Here is a 19,112-nt window from a genome sequence, read left to right as displayed (position 1 = left end):
GGCATCGACTCCTCACTCCACGCCCCCCTAAAAAGTGTAGTTGAGCTCAGCCACCTGAGGACGAACCATCCGTCTCCCTTAATGACAGTTTATAAATACCCACTTCTGAACTAAAGGTGAGGAGCCTGCTTGCTGCCACCCATTGCTACAGTTAACTCCACTAGCTCCAAAACAGGTGCCTCAACTAGAATGACAACATAATAATATAAATACAGAGATAGAACATAGATTTTTATATATATATATACACACACACAGTGGGGAGAACAAGTATTTGATACACTGCCGATTTTGCAGGTTTTCCCACTTACAAAGCATCTAGAGGTCTGCAAATTTGATCAAAGGTACACTTCAACTGTGAGAGACGGAATCTAAAACAAAAATCCAGGAAATCACATTGTATGATTTTTAAATAATTCATTTGCATTTTATTGCATGACACAAGTATTTGATCACCTACCAATCAGTAAGAATTCCGGCTCTCACAGACCTGTTATTTTTGTGGACCGGTGTCTTGGCTAAAGAGCTGTAGCATTCATATATTTAATTCCTATTCAGCGAAGGGGCATTGACTGCTGCAGAGCAGATTCCATCTCCCTCCATTTCCCCTGAGCTCAGTGGAGGTGAGATGAGAAATGGGTTAAGTCAGCCCAGGTGGCTTCTGGGTCGCTGCCTCCAGTGGCAGATCGGATGACTGAATGCTTATTGCCACCCCCCAACCCCCCCCGCTGTGGAGCCTGTCACCTGCGGTGGCCGAAACACAGACATAGCTCACCTGCGGCATTCTATTTTTCCTCACAACAAGAGATCCACTCAAAGTCCTGAATACAAAAGGGGAAGGAGGGACGAAGTGGCTGGATAGATGGTGTGTGTTGTAGTGTCAGGCCCTTGCCAGGCCCTTGCCTGACTGCCTGGTGGCCAGACCACTTGAGGCAGAGCACAAATCACTAGACCTAAAATAACAGCCAGGCTGGGTGCTCCTGCCCTGTGCCTCCCCCTCAGCTTGGGAGAGGGGGGGGCATCGAATCCTCACTCCACGCCCCCCTAAAAAGTGTAGTTGAGCTCAGCCACCTGAGGACGAACCATCCGTCTCCCTCAATGACGGTTTCTAAATACCCACATCTGAACTAAAGGTGAGGAGCCTGCCTGCTGCCACCCATTGCTACAGTAAACTCCACTAGCTCCAAAACAGGTGCCTCAACTAGAATGACAACATATAAATAGAGATAGAACATGGATTTTTATATATATAAAATATTCTATATCAAATCTAGAATAATATGTGCTACATAACGACCACTAATCCTGGCACTGATACATCATTTCCACTATGAACTGAATGAGATAAAGCCTCTACATGCAGCTGCTACACGCAGATACAGAAACACAAGGTACACTTATACAATTGCTCATGCCTACACAGTACTTGAGATTAGAAAGAACCATCCTTAGCTTTTCCTGGCAGAGACGACCATTCTCAGCTTTATGTCTCCCCTATAGCTAGCTGTATAGGCTTAGAGGTTACCAGTACTGAACATCCATGACCCATGTGATGCTGGAGCACAAGCATTAATGACTGGTAGGATGTGCCACTGCCTGCAAAACTGGCAGAAAGAGCGAGAGAGACCTTACTGGAGGGGAAGCACTTCACAAAGCATGAAGCACTGAAACATTAAGAGGCACAGTTTAGCTAAAGCATATATTAATCATCATCCTCCTCTTACCTACTGATAACTCTGTTCTTGTGTTGCTCTTTCGGTTGCCACAGGAAAGAACATTACTGTTTCTATAATCTGCCTCTTCTCCCATCCACCCACACACTGCCTTGCTCTGACTGTGCTCTCCTCCTTCAGTCAGATCCAGAGTGAGGTCCTTATTATGGTTTAGTGTGTTGGTAGTGGCTCGCTTTGTCGTAATCTGCAGCCCTCACATCACCACACCACCACTACGCTAACCCTCAGCCCAATTAGCATAACCGTACTAAAACGCCACTAACGACGAATTTAACACACAGCTCTGTGTATGTGTGTGTGTGACAGGGAATTGAACACACAGCACTGTGGGATAGCATGTGGGAGAACCATAAACCATCAGCAATCTTTCAAAATAGTCCTCAGAGGAGTTGAGCTCTGAAAAATAAGCTCAGACGGATTCTTGTTTAAAAGGGACATTTTAGAAAGTGAGCTCCAAAAGTATTGGGACAGTGACAAATTGTGTTGGATTTAAAATTATACTATGAGGTTAAAGTGCAGACTGTCAGCTTTCATTTGAGGGTATTTTCATCAATATCGGGTAAACCATTTAGAAATTACAGTACTTTTTGTACAAAGTCTCCCCATTCTAGGGGACCAAAAGTATTAGGGACAAATCTAGGGACAAATTCACTTATATATGCATTAAAGTAGCCTAAAGTTTAGTTCAGTAACCTCACAGTCATTGTATCATTTCAAATGCAAACTGCTGGAGTACACAGCCAAAACAACAAAAAATGTGTCACTGTCCCAATACTTTTGGAACTCACTGTATTTGTAATTTGGAAGGATAAAATATGTTAATCCCTGGGGATTCAAAATGCACTGTGTCAGTATATGGTTATCTGTTTAGAACTCTACCCTCGGAGTCACTACATTTTTCACTTATCCTCCATTGACACACTTCTACCAATGAAGAAGCAATCCAGGGTCACTTAGTCTGTAGGACTACCCCTACCATTGAAGCAAGTGAACTCAATAACCCTCAGGTCACAACTAAGTCTGGTTTGGTTCCTTTAACAAAAAAAGAGGATAATGCTTACACTATCTCTGAGTTGGAAATGTGTCACTAACAGTCTAAATTAAGAATCCTGTCCCTCTGGCATTTCAAACACCAATTTCCTTCCATCCAGAGCACAATTTTAACTTAAGGCTTTTATCATAGCCTCAATGTGTCAAGTGAGTAACCTGCCCACTGCGCTCAGCTCACTTGGTGTGGGCAGGGTGCTTCCAATCTGCTGCTGCTTCTGTTTTTTGAGAAATTAGGGAATTTTTCATGTCGAGGTAATTCCCATTTCATTGCATGCCTGCTGATGGATGTGAATGCCAGCAAAGCAGCTTTGATGTTTGTAGAATTACACAGCAGCTGAATGAGAGGGATATCTCCTTGCTGCATAAGCAAAGGACCTGCTGGAGCTGATGACAGGGCTCCCATGTAATGAACAACATCATTTGTGTTTGGAGACTGACTGTTTTTTCTTCTCACTATCTCATTGTGAAGGCAGGTTCAGAACATCATGGAAATCACAGAGAGAGAGAGAGAAATCACACAGAGAGAGAGAGAAATCACAGAGAGAGAGAGAGAGAGAGCTGAAAGAAATGTAGCTGAAGTGAAAACAGATCACCACATCCAAGTGGGCATTTTCTACATTCCATGAAAACCTGCTATCTACGCAGTTTCTTCCGGATGCAACTCTACCTCATTGTGTTCCTGCAAGCACAATGTTTTATCAGATATAGATTCTGATTTACAGTACAATCCTACTATTAGGAATACGTCTCATTATGAAGTACCGGCAGGTTAACGGTACCTCAGACCCATAGCTCATTTCCCCCAAGCCGCCCTGCTTCAATTTACCAGCAGCACCTCTCTCTCTTTCCGAGATTCTTATTGCACTGGCCTGCTGCTGCTTCTCTCTCCCTTCATATCTCATGTTGACACATACAACCACTGAAGGACTCTCTGCCATTTTTCTCGGTTGTTGACTGTGGAATTTTACCCCAATCAACTTTTCGGAGGCACATCCGAGTTCAAGGCGACCTATTTAAACTGAGAAATTTACCAGAGGCGGAGGCATTCATTCATCACATCTGAAAAAGTGTAATGGAACAGCGAGCTGAGTCACTGTGTTAGAGAGGGATGTGAGGGACCACAGCAGAGCATTAGAGAGGCAGAAGAGTTGAAGTAGGTTGAAAATGAGTAATCCCCTGTGTTGGGCTGAGATGCCGCTAACAGGATTGATATGACAACAGCCAGTGGAAGTGCAGGGCGCCAAATTCAAACAACAGAAATCCCATAATTAAAATTCCTCTAACATACAAGTATTTTACACCATTTTAAAGATACACTACTTGTTAATCCCACCACAGTGTCCGATTTCAAAAAGGCTTCACGACGAAAGCACACCAAACGATTATGTTAGGTCAGAGCCAAGTCACAGAAAAACACAGCCATTTTTCCAGCCAAAGAGAGGAGTCACAAAAAGCAGAAATGGAGAGAAAATGAATCACTAACCTTTGATGATCTTCATCAGATGACACTCATAGGACTTCATGTTACACAATACATGTATGTTTTGTTCGATAAAGTTGATATTTATATAAAAAGAATCTCAGTATACATGGGCACGTTACGTTCAGTATTTCCAAAACATCCGGTGATTTTGCAGAGAGCCACATCAATTTACAGAAATACTCATAATAAACATTGATAAAAGATACAACTATTATGCACGGAATTATAGATACACTTCTCTTTATTGCAACCGCAGTGTCAGATTTCCAAAAAGCTTTACCGAAAAAGCAAACCATGCAATAATCTGAGTCCAGCGCTCAGAGACCAAAACAACCCAAACAGATATCCGCCATGTTGTGTCTATTCTGTATATTCACTTACCTTTGATGATCTTCATCAGAATGCACTCCCAGGAAACCCAGTTCCACAATAAATCTTTGATTTGTTCAATAATGTCCATCATTTATGTCCAAATACCTCCTTATTTGTTTGCGCGTTTAGCCCAGTAATCCAAATTCATGATGCGCGATCACTAGGAGCAGACGAAAAGTCAAAGTTTCGTTACAGTCCGTAGAAACATGTCAAACGCTGTATAGAATCAATCTTTAGGATGTTAACATAAATCTTCAATGATATTCCAACCGGAGAATTCCTTTGTCTTCAGAAATGCAATGGAACTCAAGCTAACTCTCACGTGAATGCTCGTGGCTCTCTGCCAGACCTCTGACTCATTCTCCTCTCATTCGCCCCCACTTCACAGTAGAAGCATCAAACAGGGTTCTAAAGACTGTTGACATCTAGTGGAAGCCTTAGGAAGTGCAATTTGACCCCATAGACACTGCATTTGACAGGGAATGGGTTGAAAAACTACAAACCTCAGATTTCCCACTTCCTGGTTGGATTTTTTTCTCAGGTTTTTGCCTGCCATATGAGTTCTGTTATACTCAGACATCATTCAAACGTCAGTGTTTTCTATCCAAATCCACTAATAATATGCATATATTAGCTTCTGGGCCTGAGTAGCAGGCAGTATACTCTAGGCACGCTATTCATCCAAGCTACTCAATACTGCCCCCAAGCCATAAGAAGTTAAAATGGTTAAGGTAAGTTTTACTTAAAAAAAAGAAAATTCACTGAAGAGAAAGCTATCTAACTCCAGACAAAATGATCAGACGATCATCCTGAGCGCATAAATAGCACACTGAAACAGTGACATGAGGCTAACTGTACATGGAGGATATTTACCAGCTAGTTAGCGTAAAAGCATGACCATAAATCTTTAAGCAGAGAAGATATGAATACTTAATTTATTGCTCTGATGAACAGGAATTTATACATAAATATTAGTAAAGTGATGAGATTTCACAGGGTATTCAATTAATTTACTAATTCAGTCCATTCTTATTAACATGCTGAATGAAATGACTGCCTCTGAGCAAGTTAGAGGGAACAACGTATTTTCTTGAACGTTTAAGAAAAAAATAAGCACATTTGTGAATGCAGGTGTGCATGCTCGGAGCACTATGTGCATGTGTGTGTGTGTGTGTGCGTGCATGTGCATGCTCGGAGCACTATGTGCATGCTCGGAGCACTATATGTGCGTGTGTGTGTGTGTGCGTGCATGTGCACATGTGTGCGCTTGCAGTTTCGCAGAGAGGGATCCTTAGCTCAGAGGGCAGTGGCCTGCTTTAACAGAAGCCAATCCCCGGACATCATGCTCCTGCTGCGCTCACACAAATGACAGATAATGACAATCTCACAGCCAGCAACCACCAGGCAATAGACATGGGAAAACATCCCTATCTGGTAGATAGGATACGGACTGAAGTGATCACTTTTGGTAAAACAAACCCTTTTAACCTCTCACATTTAACCTCCCATGCCATACCATTCCTTCCCTTCTCAACCCTTCCCCTCTCCTCTCCTCCATTCCTCTCCTTCCCTTTCCTGGCCTCCCATCTCTCCCAAGGGGCCAAAGTGTGCAGTCTGGGGTTTGTTCCTCTGTTTCAACAGGGACCTCATGGCTCATGGAAGTCTGCTCCCCTGTTCCTGTCTCCAGAGACAGGAACTCCTACCTCCACTGACCGCGTTCCCGCTGTTGCCCCAGCAACATTTCTGCAGGGGGGAGATTGTCAGCTCAGAGTCTCCTAGATTAAGTATCTCAGAGGCTTTTGCTTGCCATTTTTCCCCCTCTGTTTTCTCTTTTTTTCTAAACCCAATCCCAAAACAATGGGCTTTGGTCATGGCTGGCTAAAACATAGCTTAACAAAGCTGGGATGTACCGGAGTTCTGTGAGCTGTAACTGAACTGGATTCTGTTGATGCTAATTACACAAACTCAATACAGTCCAACCAAACTGGAGGAATGCTGTTTCTCTCTTCTTGGCATCCCCACTTCAAAGACAAGCAACAGGAAGAGAAGAAAGTTCAGAGAATGAAGACTTGAAGCTTTTGAAGGTTTACCGAGCTGCTGCTGTGCATACCATGAATATTCATACACTTTTAGAAGGGAAAAACTTTTGCGTCAAAACTTTAAACTTCTGTTTTTCTCTCGTCTTGTACCAGGATGGTAATCGCAAAACGTTGTCATAAACAAATGAACACTGCCAGGAAAGGGGATTTAGTCATCTGTTATGACACCTGTTTATAACACGGGGAGTAGCACTTCTCCCTTTCCACATGAAAATTATATTTTGTAGAAATCTGTTTCCAGGGCTGCTCAGAACCAAATGGTTATGTTCACAGCAGAACATAAAATCAATCAGCTTTGTAATGGTCTTGTCTGAAAGCATGACAAATACCCAATGTGGTGGATAGCTTTACATACAGTATATGCACTCATAAACATGCTGACAGAACCATTTTCCTCATCCACTGCTATGGCCTGGCCCTGAAATGAGGAGTAGTCTATTCTGTAAATAAGAAATTACTCAGAGGACCGGAATATTCCCTTGGACAATTTGTGTTTAAAATGAGTACCAATTACAGTAGGAAATCAGTCCGACTTGCCGTAGCAGTAGTCCAATATCACATTTGAAATGTAAATACAGTACAGGCCAGGGTGAGATTCTTTGGCACATAAGAAAGCAGCTTTTTGTGGTTTTAATGAAATCCCTATCGATCAATGCTGTCAATACAGATCGACAGTATTTCACATTGTAACTGTTGTCTTCTGGAGATAGAGAGTAGGACCAAGGTGCAGCGTGGTAAGTGTTCATGTCTTTTTAATAAACAAACTGAACACTGGAACAAAAACAATAAACGATGTGAACAAAACTAAACAGTACCGTGTGGCCCAAACAAACACCCACAAACCAAAAGTTAAACCCAGGCTACCTAAGTATGATTCTCAATCAGAGACAACTAACGACACCTGCCTCTGATTGAGAACCATACTAGGCCGAACACAAAAACCAACATAGAAAAACAAACAGACTGCCCACTCCAACTCACGCCCTGACCATACTAAAACAAAGACAAAGACAAAAACAAAGGAACTAAGGCCAGAACGTCCCCCCCAAAGGTGCGGACTCCGGCCGCAAAACCTGAACCTATAGGGGAGGGTCTGGGTGGGCATCAGTCCGCGGTGGCGGCTCTGGCGCGGGACGTGAACCCCACTTCACCATTGTTTTTTCGCGCCTCTTAGCCCACCTCCGTGGCCTCTTTAGAGCGGCTACCCTCGCCGCTGACCTTGGATTGGGGACCCACGCCACGAATGGACGGGAGACTCCGGCAGCGCCGGACATGCGGGAGATTCCGGCAGCGCCGGACATGCGGGAGATTCCGGCAGCGCCGGACATGCGGGAGATTCCGGCAGCGCCGGACATGCGGGAGATTCCGGCAGCGCCGGACATGCGGGAGATTCCGGCAGCGCCGGACATGCGGGAGATTCCGGCAGCTCTGGAGTGAAGGGCGATTCTGGCATCGCCTGGCTGACTGGCGGCTCTAGCGGGTCCTGGCTGACTGGCGGCTCCTGGCTGACTGGCGGCTCTGGCGGCTCAGGACAGACGGAAGACTCTGGCGGTTCAGGACAGACGGAAGACTCTGGCGGTTCAGGACAGACGGAAGACTCTGGCGGTTCAGGACAGACGGGAGACTCTGGCGGCTCAGGACAGACGAGACTCTGGCGGCTCAGGACAGACGGGAGACTCTGATGCGCTGATCCAGTTTCATGGCACCTGGCTCGATCCAACCAGGATCTCCTCCCATGTGTAGCAACCCTTGCCGTCCAAAACGTCCTCCCATGTCCAGGAGTCCTGAGATCGCTGCTGCCCGATACCACGCTGCTTGGTCCTTTTTTGGTGGGTGTTTCTGTAACGGTTGTTGTCTTGAGATAGAGAGGAGGACCAAGTTGCAGCGTGGTAAGTGTTCATGTCTTCTTAATAAACAAACTGAACACTGGAACAAAAACAATGTGAACAAAACTAAACAGTACCGTGTGGCCCAAACACTCACATGGAAACAAACACTCACACGGAAACAAACACCCACAAACCAAAAGTGAAACCCAGGCTACCTAAGTATGATTCTCAATCAGAGACGACTAACGCCACCTGCCTCTGATTGAGAACCATACTCGGCCGAACACAGAAACCAACATAGAAAAACAAACAGACTGCCCACCCCAACTCACGCCCTGACCATACTAAAACAAAGACAAAAACACAGGAACTAAGGTCAGAACGTGACACATGTTGCCATTTTTAATCATTCTCAAAAGCATGTAGGTTAATTGGTGGATATGCAAATCTTAAAATAATAAAATAAGGTTAGGATATGATGATATGAAGTGCATTTGTGTATTAGGAAAGTGCTATATAAATCATATGTATTAATATGATGTACATGGGTGATCTAATGCAGGGATCATCTCAATACCAGAGATAGATTGTTTGTGAACAGACACAAATACACACAGCTCCTTTATTACCATAATATACTACTGCATGCTGAGTGTGTGTACCACAGAAATATAATTACTAGAATGGTTATTCTCATTCTAGTCAATGAGTCTATAATTATATTTCTATGGTGTGTGTGACTACATTGCCATAAGACACTGCCGTATCACTTAGTAACAATGTTACCGCGGTCAATGCTGTTTAAATCATTTTCCATATAAGATTCAAACAGTGCTCTCAGGCTAAACCCAATGTCAGATTATGTTAGATTAGCATTCTGTGCTAGCTCTCTCTCTCCTTCCTACACTCCCCCTTTCCTGCTCCCTGTCTTCTTCCCTCTTTCTCCCTCCCTGCCCACCTCCCTCAATCTTCTTCACTCCCTCTCTCCACTCTGCCAGGAATAGTGCCTCATAATGCAAGGCTCTACGCTGACCTTTCTTACAAGGAGCACGTGTGCGCCTCAGTTGAAAAATGTAGGCTCATATGCAAGTAAAATGCTCTCAATGTAGAGCTCTGTAATGGCTGAACAACACGTCCCCTGCAGGGAAAGGAAGGGAGAGGCTGCCATCTTGGGGTAATTATGAAAGAGGGATTTATCCTGCCTGCTTTCCTGCCTGCCTGCCGCTGTCTGTCTGAGCCCACTCAACCCACAGGGCACGGCACAACACATCAAACCCCACAGCAATTTATTATTTATTATATGTAACCTTTATTTAACCAGGTAGCCCCATTGAGGACAGAATACCTATTTTCTAAGGGAGAAATGCATTAATGGGTGATATGTGGACATTCATGCTGAATTAGAATAATAATGTAGAACCAAAATAAATTAAACATTTCTGTACCAACGGAGACAGGGGTTGTCAAACCCAGTTAAGCTGATGAAAACAGAAAATACACCAAGCAGTTACATATTCCTTAACTGTGTCTTTTAGGTGTGGTTTTTATATACAGTTGAAGTCAGAAGTTTTAACATTCTGACATTTAAACTCAGTTTTTCACAATTCCTGACATTTAATTCCAGTAAAAATTCCCTGTCTATGGTCAGTTAGGATCACCATTTTATTTTAAGAATGTGAAATGTCAGAATAATAGTAGAGAACTATTTACTTCAGCTTTTATTTCTTTCATCACATTCCCAGTGGGTCAGAAGTTTACATACACTCAATTAGTATTTGGTAGCATTGCCTTTAAATTGTTTAACTTGGGTCCAACATTTCAGGTAGCCTTCCACAAGCTTCCCACAATAAGTTGGGTGAATTTTGGCCCATTCCTCCTGACAGAGCTGGTGTAACTGAGTCAGGTTTCTAGGCCTCCTTGCTCGCACACGCTTTTCAGTTCTGCCCACAAATTTTTATCTAGGATTGAAATCAGGGCTTTGTGAGGGCCACTCCAATGCCTTGATTTTGTTGTCCTTAAGCCATTTTGCCACAACGTTGGAAGTATGCTTGGGGTCATTGTCCATTTGGAAGACACATTTGCGACCAAGCTTTAACTTCTTGACTAATGTCTTGAGATGTTGCTTCAATACAGTGCCTTGCGAAAGTATTCGGCCCCCTTGAACTTTGCGAACTTTTGCCACATTTCAGGCTTCAAACATAAAGATATAAAACTGTATTTTTTTTGTGAAGAATCAACAAGTGGGACACAATCATGAAGTGGAACGACATTTATTGGATATTTCAAACTTTTTTAACAAATCAAAAACTGAAAAATTGGGCGTGCAAAATTATTCAGCCCCCTTAAGTTAATACTTTGTAGCGCCACCTTTTGCTGCGATTACAGCTGTAAGTCGCTTGGGGTATGTCTCTATCAGTTTTGCACATCGAGAGACTGACATTTTTTCCCATTCCTCCTTGCAAAACAGTTTGAGCTCAGTGAGGTTGGATGGAGAGCATTTGTGAACAGCAGTTTTCAGTTCTTTCCACAGATTCTCGATTGGATTCAGGTCTGGACTTTGACTTGGCCATTCTAACACCTGGATATGTTTATTTTTGAACCATTCCATTGTAGATTTTGCTTTATGTTTTGGATCATTGTCTTGTTGGAAGACAAATCTCCGTCCCAGTCTCAGGTCTTTTGCAGACTCCATCAGGTTTTCTTCCAGAATGGTCCTGTATTTGGTTCCATCCATCTTCCCATCAATTTGAACCATCTTCCCTGTCCCTGCTGAAGAAAAGCAGGCCCAAACCATGATGCTGCCACCACCATGTTTGACAGTGGGGATGGTGTGTTCAGGGTGATGAGCTGTGTTGCTTTTACGCCAAACATAACGTTTTGCATTGTTGCCAAAAAGTTCAATTTTGGTTTCATCTGACCAGAGCACCTTCTTCCACATGTTTGGTGTGTCTCCCAGGTGGCTTGTGGCAAACTTTAAACTACACTTTTTATGGATATCTTTAAGAAATGGCTTTCTTCTTGCCACTCTTGCATAAGGCCAGATTTGTGCAATATACGACTGATTGCTGTCCTATGGACAGAGTCTCCCACCTCAGCTGTAGATCTCTGCAGTTCATCCAGAGTGATCATGGGCCTCTTGGCTGCATCTCTGATCAGTCTTCTCCTTGTATGAGCTGAAAGTTTAGAGGGACGGCCAGGTCTTGGTAGATTTGCAGTGGTCTGATACTCCTTCAATTTCAATATTATCGCTTGCACAGTGCTCCTTGGGATCTTTAAAGCTTGGGAAATCTTTTTGTATCCAAATCCGGCTTTAAACTTCTTCACAACAGTATCTCGGACCTGCCTGGTGTGTTCCTTGTTCTTCATGATGCTCTCTGCGCTTTTAACGGACCTCTGAGACTATCACAGTGCAGGTGCATTTATACGGAGACTTGATTACGCACAGGTGGATTGTATTTATCATCATTAGTCATTTAGGTCAACATTGGATCATTCAGAGATCCTCACTGAACTTCTGGAGAGAGTTTGCTGCACTGAAAGTAAAGGGGCTGAATAATTTTGCACGCCCAATTTTTCAGTTTTTGATTTGTTAAAAAAGTTTGAAATATCCAATAAATGTCGTTCCACATCATGATTGTGTCCCACTTGTTGTTGATTCTTCACAAAAAAATACAGTTTTATATATTTATGTTTGAAGCCTGAAATGTGGCAAAAGGTCGCAAAGTTCAAGGGCGCCGAATACTTTCGCAAGGCACTGTATATACACATAATTTCCCTTCCTCATGATGCCATCTATTTTGTGAAGTGCACCAGTCCCTCCTGCAGCAAAACACCCCCACAACATGATGCTGCCACCCCCATGCTTCACGGTTGGGATGGTGTTCTTCGGCTTGCAAACATCACCCTTTTTCCTCCAAACATAACGATGGTCACTATGACCAAACAGTTCTATTTTTGTTTCATCAGACAAGAGGACATTTCTCCAAAAAGTATGATATTTGACACCATGTGCAGTTGCAAACTGTTTTGGAGCAGTGGCTTCTTCCTTGCTGAGCACCCTATCAGGTTATGTCAATAAGGACTCGTTTTACTGTGGATATAGATACTTTTGTACCTGTTTCCTCCATCTTCACAAGGTCCTTTGCTGTTGCTCTGGGATTGATTTGAACTTTTCGCACCCAAGTACGTTCATCTCTAGAAGAAAGAACGTGTCTCCTTCTTGAGCTGTATGATGGCTGCGTGGTCCCATGGTGTTTATACTTGCGTACTATTGTTTGTACAGATGAACGTGGTACCTTCACGCAATTCGGAAATTGCTCCCAAGGATGAAATTGGCTCATTTGCTGTCTCCAATTGGCTGATTTCTTATGATTATGTCAATTGGCCAGAAGCTTCTAAAGCCATGACATCATTTTCTGGAATGTTCCAAGCTGTTTAAAGGCACAGTCATCTTAGTGTATGTAAACTTCTTACCCACTGGAATTGTGATACAGTGAAATAATCTGTCTGTAAACAATTGTTGGAAAAATGACTTGTGTCATGCACAACGTAGATGTCCTGATAGACTTAACAAAACTATAGTTTGTTCACAAGAAATTTGTGGAGTGGTTGAAAAATGAATTTAAATGAGTTTTAATGACTCCAACCTAAGTGTATGTAAACTTCCCACTTCAACTGTAAGCCCTCTTGGGTTTCCACCCTCACCTGCACAGTGTTTTTGTCATGTTTTTTTTATGTGCACACTTTTGTTTTTCACTTGTCTTCTTTAATGTGAATAAATCAAACTATAACTGCCTATTCATGACCCCTTGCTCTTCCACATCAAACCTGAATACCATCAAAGTAACACAACACAAATGCATCAAACATTTACGTTTTACATTTTAGTCACCACCAATAAATCTACGATAATCGATAATTTCAATAAGCATTTTTCTTTCTGCCCCGGCCAACAGCTCTGCACCCCCCTCAGAAACTTTCCCAAGCCCCCTCCATAATTTTCCTTCACCCAAATCCAGACAGCTGATGTTCTGAAAGAGCTGCAAAATCTGGATCCCTACAAATCAGCTGGGCTAGACAATCTGGACCCTCTCTTTCTAAAATGGCAAAATTGTTGCAACCCCTATTACTAGCCTATTCAACCTCTCTTTCGTGTCGTCTGAGATCCCCAAAAATTGGAAAGCTGCTGCTGTCATCCCCCTCTTCAAAGGGGGAGACACTCTAGACCCCAACTGTTATAGACCTATATCCATCCTGCCCTGCCTTTCTAAAATCTTCGAAAGCCAAGTTAACAGATCACTGACCATTTCGAATCCCACCGTACCTTCTCCACTATGCAATCTGCTTTCCGAGCTGGTTCATGGGTGCACCTCAGCCATGCTCAAGGTCCTAAACAATATCATAACCACCACCAAAAGACTACTGTGCAGCTGTCTTCATCGACCTGGCCAAGGCTTTCGACTCTGTCAATCACCGCATTCTTATCGGCAGACTCAATAGCCTTTGTTTCTCAAATGACTGCCTCGCCTGGTTCACCAACTACTTCTCAGATAGAGTTTAGTGTGTCAAATTGAAGGTCCTGTCCTGGACCTCTGGCAGATTCTATGGGGGTGCCACAGGGTTAAATTCTCTGACACTTTTCTCTGTATATATCAATGATGGTTGCAGTTGTAAATGAGAACTTGTTCTCAACTAGCCTACCTGGTTAAATAAAGGTGAAAATAAAAAATTAATTAATTAATAGACGCTCTTATCCAGAGCGACTTACAGTTAGTGCATTCATCTTAAAATAACTAAGTGGGACCAGCACATATCACAGGCATAAAAAGTAACATTTTCCTCAATATCGTAGCTACAGTAGAGTCACGGAGCTAGAAGGGGTGTCTCAGAAGAAATCTCAGAAGCCATCGCAATAACAAAAACATAAGTAGGCTGGGATTAGTGCGCCCAGGGACTTGAGTCTATGAGGAGAGAGTGCGAGAGGATACTTTTTTCAGGGGAGATTTTGGCTGATTCTCAAATAACACCCTATTTCCTTACATCCCTATGGGCCCTTGTCAAAGTAGAGCACTATATAGGAAATAGAGTGCCATTTGTGACGCAGACTTTTTCATTAGCAGCCAGGGCCACATTTGGCTTCCCACGGTGCTTCAGAACAAAGAGTGTGTCTGAAAGCAGGGACCCTTGACGTGGGACGTGGCACTCTAATTGGAGCCTTGGTAATCCTCTCTCTCCCCCCTCCCTCTCCAGTCTCGGCTGTGGAACCAACAGTGTCAACAGGCTCTCTACTTTAACAACGGCACAGGGGAGCAGATCGTCACTGTTCAGCCAGCCGTGGGCAGATGCCTACTCCACACACACACAGAGAGAGAAAGAGGGAGAGAGCATGTGATAGGTAGAGAAAGAAAGAGAGAGAGAGAGGTAAAGAGGGGTTAGCAGACCAGCTCTGCGTGCTCCTCAGCGTGGCAGGGGAGTGGAGGAGTGATTGCAGGGAAGTAAGGTGGTACACGTCATCTACTGACGTGGATGAGGATTAGGAGAATAGTTTAGAGAGGATGAAACTCAACTGGACAGCCTGCCCTTCACTCTATGGATCACGTGGTGTATTGCAGTGTTTCCCAACTCCAGTCCTCAAGTATTTCCAACAGCACAAATGTTTGTTGTATCCCTGGAGAAAAACACCTGATTCAACTTGTCAAGGGCTTGATGATTAGTTGACAAGTATAATCAGGTGTGCTTGTCCAGGGCCACAACAAAAAATTATACTGTTGCGGGTACTGAAAGACCGGAGCTGGGAACCACTGGTCTATTGTATCATGGCTGGAGTCTGGAGGCTTGGAGAGAAGCACTAATTATATCAGCCTTGCTAGGTAGAGTCGTCAGTGACTCAAAAGGTCAGCTGGATATATCAGGATAAAAAAAGAAGATGAAACACAGATATCGAACGGACAGAAACATGTTGTTTCCATGTCAACATGCAGTACAGTAAGGATGGATGATGTACAGGCCAAGGCTTGGGGCGAAATACAACAATCTTGTCATTATTCATGTACACACATATGACAAGTACAGTACATCATTGGTACCACAGGTGAAATCCACTTGATTTTAGCAACAAACAAGGTCCCAGTTTGTTTGACAGCAAATAAACAACAGTGTAAACGTGGATAAATTGTAGTTACTTGCAGGACTGACACAATGTCATCTCGTCGTACTTGGTAGTTCCTCACACTCCAGCGGTTCAGCAGCATCATGTCAGAACCTGTCACATTCCCCTCAGGACACATAGTGGGCTGAGGAGACACACACACATGTACCCACACAAATAAGGTGAGTCATAGACAAAAATTTGAGGATCGGGAGAAGTACAGCAGCATTGTCATTAGTGTCCTCCTGAACAGAAATACAGCAGCTAAGGTCAAGGAAGGGACAAACATGGGACTTTTATTTTATTTTATTTTTTATTTGACCTTTATTTAACCAGGTAGGCTAGTTGAGAACAAGTTCTCATTTGCAACTGCGACCTGGCCAAGATAAAGCATAGCAGTGTGAGCAGACAACAAAGAGTTACACATGGAGTAAACAATTAACAAGTCAATAACACAGTAGAAAACAAAGGGGGAGTCTATATACAATGTGTGCAAAAGGCATGAGGTAGGCAAATAATTAAAATTTTGCAGATTAACACTGGAGTGATGAATGATCAGATGGTCATGTACAGGTAGAGATATTGGTGTGCAAAAGAGCAGAAAAGTAAATAAATAAAAACAGTATGGGGATGAGGTAGGTGAAAAAGGGTGGGCTATTTACCAATAGACTATGTACAGCTGCAGTGATCGGTTAGCTGCTCAGATAGCTGATGTTTGAAGTTGGTGAGGGAGATAAAAGTCTCCAACTTCAGCGATTTTTGCAATTCGTTCCAGTCACAGGCAGCAGAGTACTGGAACGAAAGGCGGCCAAATGAGGTGTTGGCTTTAGGGATGATCAGTGAGATACACCTGCTGGAGCGCATGCTACGGATGGGTTTTGCCATCGTGACCAGTGAGCTGAGATAAGGCGGAGCTTTACCTAGCATGGACTTGTAGATGACCTGGAGCCAGTGGGTCTGGCGACGAATATGTAGCGAGGACCAGCCGACTAGCGCATACAAGTCGCAGTGGTGGGTGGTATAAGGTGCTTTAGTGACAAAACGGATGGCACTGTGATAGACTGCATCCAGTTTGCTGAGTAGAGTTTTGGAAGCCATTTTGTAGATGACATCGCCGAAGTCGAGGATCGGTAGGATAGTCAGTTTTACTAGGGTAAGCTTGGCGGCGTGAGTGAAGGAGGCTTTGTTGCGGACTAGAAAGCCGACTCTTGATTTGATTTTCGATTGGAGATGTTTGATATGAGTCTGGAAGGAGAGTTTGCAGTCTAGCCAGACACCGAGGTACTTATAGACGTCCACATATTCTAGGTCGGAACCATCCAGGGTGGTGATGCTAGTCGGGCATGTGGGTGCAGGCAGCGACCGGTTGAAAAGCATGCATTTGGTTTTACTAGCGTTTAAGAGCAGTTGGAGGCCACGGAAGGAGTGTTGTATGGCATTGAAGCTTGTTTGGAGGTTAGATAGCACAGTGTCCAATGACGGGCCGAAAGTATATAGAATGGTGTCGTCTGCGTAGAGGTGGATCAGGGAGTCGCCCGCAGCAAGAGCAACATCATTGATATACACAGAGAAAAGAGTCGGCCCGAGAATTGAACCCTGTGGCACCCCCATAGAGACTGCCAGAGGACCGGACAGCATGCCCTCCGATTTGACACACTGAACTCTGTCTGCAAGGTAATTGGTGAACCAGGCAAGGCAGTCATCCGAAAAACCGAGGCTACTGAGTCTGCCGATAAGAATATGGTGATTGACAGAGTCGAAAGCCTTGGCAAGGTCGATGAAGACGGCTGCACAGTACTGTCTTTTATCGATGGCGGTTATGATATCGTTTAGTACCTTGAGTGTGGCTGAGGTGCACCCATGACCGGCTCGGAAACCAGATTGCGCAGCGGAGTAGGTACGGTTGGATTCGAGATGGTCAGTGACCTGTTTGTTGACTTGGCTTTTGAAGACCTTAGATAGACAGGGCAGGATGGATATAGGTCTGTAGCAGTTTGGATCCAGGGTGTCTCCCCCTTTGAAGAGGGGGATGACTGCGGCAGCTTTCCAATCCTTGGGGATCTCAGACGATATGAAAGAGAGGTTGAACAGGCTGGTAATAGGGGTTGCGACAATGGTGGCAGATAGTTTCAGAAATAGAGGGTCCAGATTGTCAAGCCCAGCTGATTTGTACGGGTCCAGGTTTTGCAGCTCTTTCAGAACATCTGCTATCTGGATTTGGGTAAAGGAGAACCTGGAGAGGCTTGGGCGACGAGCTGCGGGGGGGGCGGAGCTGTTGGCCGAGGTTGAAGTAGCCAGGCGGAAGGCATGGCCAGCCGTTGAGAAATGCTTATTGATGTTTTCGATAATCATGGATTTATCAGTGGTGACCGTGTTACCTAGCCTCAGTGCAGTGGGCAGCTGGGAGGAGGTGCTCTTGTTCTCCATGGACTTCACAGTGTCCCAGAACTTTTTGGAGTTGGAGCTACAGGATGCAAACTTCTGCCTGAAGAAGCTGGCCTTAGCTTTCCTGACTGACTGCGTGTATTGGTTCCGGACTTCCCTGAACAGTTGCATATCACGGGGACTATTCGATGCTATTGCAGTCCGCCACAGTCCGGACTGACTGACTGACTGAACACATAACACCTGAATACCTCAGGGACCTATTGTTCTCAAAGTGACATATCGTTCTCAACGTGACATACTGTTCTCAAAGTGACATACCGTTCTCAAAGTGACATACTGTTCTCAAAGTGACATACTGTTCTCAAAGTGACATACTGTTCTCAAAGTGACATACCGTTCTCAAAGGGACTTATTGTTCTCAAAGTTACATACCGTTCTCAAAGTGACATACCGTTCTCAAAGTGACATACCGTTCTCAAAGGGACATACCGTTCTCAACGTGACATACCGTTCTCAACGTGACATACCGTTCTCAAAGTGACATACTGTTCTCAACGTGACATACCGGTGTCGTGTCTTTACTATCATTAACTGAAGACTTATAGTTTTTATCAAAGATTCTCTGTAATTAGTATTACGCGATTAGACTGATTAATCATGTAACCGTAATTACTAGGAAGTCAGGGCACCAAGGAAGAATATTCAGATTACAAAGTTATCATTTCCTAAAATAACGTTTCAGATATTTTATCTGATCAAATTAGTCTTCTAATTAATGAATTATTTACTTTACCTCACCTTAGTCTCATTCCAAACGTCGTAAATTGTTGGTTATCTGCACGATCCCAGTCTTCACTATAAGTCATCAATACATCAATTGTCTTAAATAATTTATTTATTACTAACTAAGTAATTCACAGAAATGCATAAACAAACAAACAAGGTAAATGTGGTTACATGAAATGAGAATGTGCCCTAGTGGGCTAAACCGGCATGGCGGCTTGCTAGACA

General features: G+C 43.7%; 1 pseudogene; it reads right to left on the bottom strand.

The window, feature by feature from the left end:
* LOC109867016 (mitochondrial inner membrane protease subunit 2-like) overlaps positions 1-19,112 on the bottom strand; it is a 177,898-nt pseudogene that overhangs the window by 146,045 nt on the left and 12,741 nt on the right.

The sequence above is a fragment of the Oncorhynchus kisutch genome, linkage group LG22 (assembly GCF_002021735.2).
Source record: "Oncorhynchus kisutch isolate 150728-3 linkage group LG22, Okis_V2, whole genome shotgun sequence".
Lineage (NCBI taxonomy): Eukaryota > Metazoa > Chordata > Actinopteri > Salmoniformes > Salmonidae > Oncorhynchus > Oncorhynchus kisutch.
The sequence above is the reverse complement of the archived record's forward strand: the minus strand, read 5'-3'. Positions and strand labels throughout refer to the sequence as shown.